This window comes from Rissa tridactyla, chromosome 1 (genome assembly GCF_028500815.1).
Source record: "Rissa tridactyla isolate bRisTri1 chromosome 1, bRisTri1.patW.cur.20221130, whole genome shotgun sequence".
Classification (NCBI taxonomy): domain Eukaryota; kingdom Metazoa; phylum Chordata; class Aves; order Charadriiformes; family Laridae; genus Rissa; species Rissa tridactyla.
Window position 1 is genome coordinate 162,110,493 of NC_071466.1, and position 6,000 is coordinate 162,116,492.

A 6,000-nucleotide genomic window follows, 5' to 3' on the forward strand; every position below is an offset into this window, starting at 1 on the left:
GGCTGTAAACTTGATTCGAGTATGTTAATTGTAACTTATGTCCTCTCTTCTGATGAATATGGAATGAGGGACAGATTTCTCAAGGATGCATTCAAATCCACAAGAATAAATATAAGGAGAATTTTGGGGGAATAAAATGAGCACAACCACATAATTCTTATTCCTCTTTGTATTAAAGCAGTAGTAAGCACTTAATAATTTGCTATTACCTGTACATTTTGGTATCTTTCTAATGATACATTTTTTTAAACTGCATTGCATTGTGAAAATACAGGAAGTGGAGTTTGTTAACAATTAAAATATTAGTATTAAAAAAATCCTTCCAGGCAACATTTCCAAAACCTGAAGATGTCTCTGAACCATTTGGCTTTTCAGCAACGCATGGACCTTCCCTCCAGTAATCAGCAGTTAAACATTTGACCTCTTGTCCTGTGCCTCTTCTGACCTGTCTAGAAGCTCTAGTGGCAAAGTGGGAATTAACAGAGAGTTACCGTGTTCTTACCCCCTGAGGGCCTAAGTATCCCCTTTGTTAATACCAGTGTTGTACCACTGTAACACCAGTGAAACCAACTGTATTTTTGTACATAAACCATTAATTGCTCAGACGAGGCTCTCCTAGAATTTTGTATATGTCTGGAAAACTTCCAGCTTGAATCTTTATTTGTTCTTGCACATGGAAGCTAGAAAAATCAAAGTCACAATTCAGTGTCAGGTTGCACTATAAAAAAGAGAAAGCTAGAAGGGCTACAAAGAAAGCCTAAATCTTTATGTAGTTTTTAACAATATATTCCAAAGCATTAGACGTGAATAGTTGACCACGGCTCTGGAACTTCATGCAGAAAGTCTTAAAGCTGTGTAGATCTCTGCTTGGGGGAGTGTCTGTGACAGACTGAGGACTTGCTGTAGCCTTGTGTGTGCCCTGAACCTCTCTCAGCTGTGAGTATGCTATTGTTGGAGAAATCACTGTCATGCTCTTTTGCACAGAGTTGTGTATAGGGTGTTTGGATGCTGGTAAGTGAGCGTTAAGAATGCTTCTGCGTCCTGGGGAAGGGGTTAATCTGTTGAATACAGAATATATGACATCTTTAAATGAGCTACCCATAATTCCAGCATGCCAGTCATTATATGGTGATGATGATTATGATATCAGCTGGGAATCTTTTTTTGGATCTCTAGCTGCTGTCTGCTTAGAAAGCAGCTGCTACGTTTACACTAATGCCATATCTTAAGTTAAAAACTGTAAGATAGATTACATTGAATTAATGAGATTTATTAAAAAATAAAAGGTTATATTCTGTTTGTGTTTTTAGGGTTTGAATGTTCAAGGTTTTCTCTACAGGCATGACAGCTAGATTTTTTTTTCCCCTTGCTGAAAACCAACAGTCAGCCATGTGACTCAAGGACCTGGAGCTTTAATGGAGGAAAGAGAAGAGAAATATTTGAGACTCCTAATTAAATTTTCAAGAGTTTACAATACTCTGTTTTCTATCATCTCCACTTTTCTAACTGGTTAATTTTTAGGCACAAACTTTTCCACTTTATCTATGTCCTTTCTTTTCAAGGTCAATTTATTATAATGTATTTATATTATAATAAAACCTTTTCTGCTCTAAGCTTTTCAAATCCCCCCTCTAATCATCTCCAATCCTTCCTGCTCTGGATTTCCTTTTCCCCAAGTCCCAGACCCTGAATTTCTGTGTTGTTCACCCTCTGGCCCCTGTCTCGGAGCTCTCTGTCCATGTATTGCTGCTCTCTCCTTCAAAAGCAAGGCTCCCCCTCCTGCATTCTCAGTAGCTGTTTATACCAGATACTTCCTTCCCGTTTGCTGCTGAGCCTTGCTGGTCGAAATCTTTGTGGCTTTCTTCCTACAGATGTAGGGCCTTGGTTCCTGCTTCTGATGAAGTCTTAAACATCTGGGCTACGCAGTGAACTTATAAAAATTCTGAATGAGAAGAATCCTGAGCTTGTAAAAGTGGAATACACACAGGAAAAAAATTACATGGGAGCCCTTCATTGTTATGTGTTCCGTGATTTATATTCAATAGACTAGATGAAATTTCAGGTTAATTTTGACCTATCAGGGCTTCAGTGAGAAATAATTTAAGTTCTTTTGTATCAGTTATCTTCCTTTGGAGCATTCAAAATGAAGATACATTTGAACACTAGGATCCTCAACAGGCCAAAAAAAGACGTAGACTCATTAAATCTATGGGCAACTGTCTCTTAAGACTCCTCTGCTTTGCTAAGAAGGCTATCATGTGTGAACAAGAAAGTTAATACATGCGGAGAGGAACAGAAAAACACTGGCTCTAGTAATGGAGATTGTTACAGAACATAATTGAACACTGACTGCAGCAAAGCTAGAAGGAGACTTGCATTACAATGACATAAAATCTTTATTTTTTCCCCTAACCTCTGATTTCAGCTGTCTGACTAAGAGCAGGTGCTGGGCAATAGCTCAATTTCAACAACCCATTGCAGCTGAAAGAGTAGATGCAATTGTGCTGTATCCAGCAAAATTGGAAATTACTTTAAGGGGGAAGGGGAATGCAAATGTTTTCAGACAGAAAATCTTCATTCATCTGCAGAAGGAAGCATAAAATTAGCACAGCCACATAATTCTTATTCCTCTTTATATTAAAGCAGTAGTAAGCGCTTGATAATTTGCTATTACCTATACATTTTAGTATCTTTCTAATGGTACATTTTTTTAAACTGCATTGCATTGTGAAAATACAGGAAGTGGAGTTTGTTAACAATTAAAATATTAGTATTAAAAAAATCCTTCCAGGCAACGTTTTCAAAACCTGAAGATGTCTCTGAACCATTTGGCTTTTCAGCAATGCATGGACCTTCCCTCCAGTAATCAGCAGTTAAACATTTGACCTCTTGTCCTGTGCCTCTTCTGACCTGTCTAGAAGCTCTAGTGGCAAAGTGGGAATTAACAGAGAGTTACCGTGTTCTTACCCCCTGAGGGCCTAAGTATCCCCTTTGTTAATACCAGTGTTGTACCACTGTAACACCAGTGAAACCAACTGTATTTTTGTACATAAACCATTAATTGCTCAGATGAGCAACTCCTAGAATTAAAAACTGTTGTTGCAATAAGATTTTGACATACTGATTCAGGCACTGACAAGATCCTTTCACTTAGATTTTCCTAAGTGGAAGACCAAATGAGTTTATGAAAAAAACGTCTTATCTAGCTGTATGTTCCATAAGCTTATGAAGTGCCTTCCAGTATTTTTATTTGGATCTTCTGATCCATTTACTGTTGTAGCTCATGCAGTCCCTTCTATTTTTCTGGTGGCTGCAGAAGGGTCTCTAATATTTGTACTTACATTAACTTCTGTCTTTAAAGCTGTATCAACCTTTCTTAAGCTTTGTTACTTTATTAACCAGGAGAGCACTAACCAGAAATGTAATTCCTTCCTTGTGAAGTAATTATCCCACATTAGGGGATCCTACCATCTGGGAAGGTTTTGACGATTGATCTCTCATGCACACAGCTAACCCCCTTCAGACACATTTGGCTTTCATCTCTCTTGCTTAGGAGAAAAGTTGTTTTAAATGTTGGAGCTCTAGAGAATGTTGGGATTTCTAGAGAGTTTGTCTCTTTGGAAAAGAGAAATGCCAAAATACTCGCTCAGAATGAAGGTGCAGCAGCTCAGGTTCAACTGCATTAGTCATGAGAGAGATCAGGACCTAGAGAATATATTTTAATCACTGGGATGTGCTAAAGCCTGTGCTCTTGTATTTGTGTTACCTACAGCTCCTGCATGGTGTTAGAACAAGAATATCAGCACATGCTTTAGCCACAGCTGAATTCTGGTGTGTTAATGCATGCCATATAATTTCTTTTTCATTTGCAATTGATTTATAAATAAAAAAATGTGTTCTGTATCTGTTGACTACTTAAATCTCCATCTGAGATTTTAGAGTCAAATGAAGTTCTTTTGTGTTTTATGCTTATTAATAAAAATTTTGTGGGCTGATTTGTGTCTTCAATTAACCTTGTATAAGTTCATAATATTTGATGATATTTTGTTGAGGCAGAACTTGGCTGCAAATATTGTGCAACGCCACAGTTTTTAATTCCACAACAATATCAACTCTGTTTCGGACAGAATATTGTTAGTGTTTAAATATTGTAGCACAGAGGCTTTGATAAAACTATGTGTGTGTTGCTGGAAAGGAGAACATTAACTGCATTTCCAATCTTTGGAAGTATTCAGAAACTAGGGAAAAGTGTCCTTACTTGCCCCCAAAAGATGCAAAATCAGAAAAGGCGAAAGAAGCAAACAAGCAAGGTTTGCTTTGATGAAGTGAACAAAGAGTGGAAGCAATCATAGGACATTAGGCAGTGATGAGCTCAGGGTCGGTGGATAGGCTGTAAATATAAATCCTAGCTCAGCTTCTGCAAAGTGAACAGGTGTTATGGCCTCCAGTCCATTGATTCCCAAAATAAGACGTGGAAAATTGCTGATCCATGAAACTCCATTAAGAGCTTGGCAGGACCCTTAAAGCATAAACAATTATGAATTTGTTGGTTAGGGGTTTAAACCCTTTTTGTTAAATGCTAATGTCATTTGTTAGGAAATTATGCTTTGTCTATGACTTGAGGATTTGGCTCTTCTTCCTTTTGAATTGTAGCTGAGAGTGAGCTGTATTTCTTTCCTACCAATATATAATACCAATGTGAACAAGTTGTGTCTTTTTTTGTATGTGTAAACATAATTTACATATCTTAAATCACCCAGTTCTGTCTCGTTACAAACCATTGGCTGTGAATCCAAGGAAAGGATGTGTACTGATTATTTAAAATTTTGTTTTCAACATGGTGGCTGGAGTTGCAGGTTTTTTTCATAACTTCTACTGTATTACAACAGGGGAGAAAATTATGGAACACTTACTGTCCAGGACAAAGAAGTAGTAGTAAGATGCCAATTAATAAATTTAAGGTAAATGTTTCGTGGAGAAACTTAATTTTGCTCCTTTGCTTATGCGTGTGAAAATTAAAACATCTTTCTTTATTAAATAGTCCATTGCAGGGTTATGTGGATTTTTTGTATTTATCAAGCGTACTATAGTCCACACTCTGCTGGAATCCTGGTTAAATTTTGTAGTAAATTCTGGTTCCTTCAGTCTTTACAGTAGTTTCTGTGACAGTCTTAAAAAATGAGAGTGATATGAAAATGAAAAAAAAAATATATTGCATGTATAATGTTTTATTTTATGTTTTATTGTAACTTAAAATTTTGCATTTGTTTGCTGCATTTTGAGCCACTACTAGACAACTTTCATCTAACAAGAAGATTCTAAGAATTTTGGTTAATTGGAAATGGAGCAATTCAAGATTTGGGGAAGGTTTGGAAGGAATTTGGGTGGGAAAAGTAAGACTGTAAGATAAACATTGAAGAGCCAGCAGTGAAAAAAGTAATAGTTTGGTGGTGATTGATACAACAGTAATTTTAGGTTTGTGCAGAGATTTATTTTTATTACACGTGTTTGAATTTTATTTTTCTTTAAATATTGAAATTTGAACTTTGAATTTAAAATACAGTTGGAAAAAAAAGTGGTTTGAAACAGATTTTATGAGAATTCTGATTACATAGGTTCTGAGTATACCAGTTGCATATTTGAATAAACTGAATATCAGGTACTGTCACCATGAAAAGTAAAGATGGTACTTTGAAGGTCTCTCTACCCGTTATGAGTGACATCCATATTGTAACTTTTTTCAGTTTGACTGTTAAAGGGTATTTCTTTTCCTGTTATCCATGAGTATATAGCTGAAAAATTTCAGGCCAAATTAGGTACTCAGTGTTGCTTGTTCAGGAGTGATTGAGGGTATAATGTGATGAAAGACCGATAGAGAAATCATCGGGGTCTACAGACTTTTATGCCAGTAAAATATTCCCATTAATGTTTTTGTAACTTACTTTATTTCACATAATGTACTACAAATAATTTTTTAGACTCATTAATGGCTATGTTCTA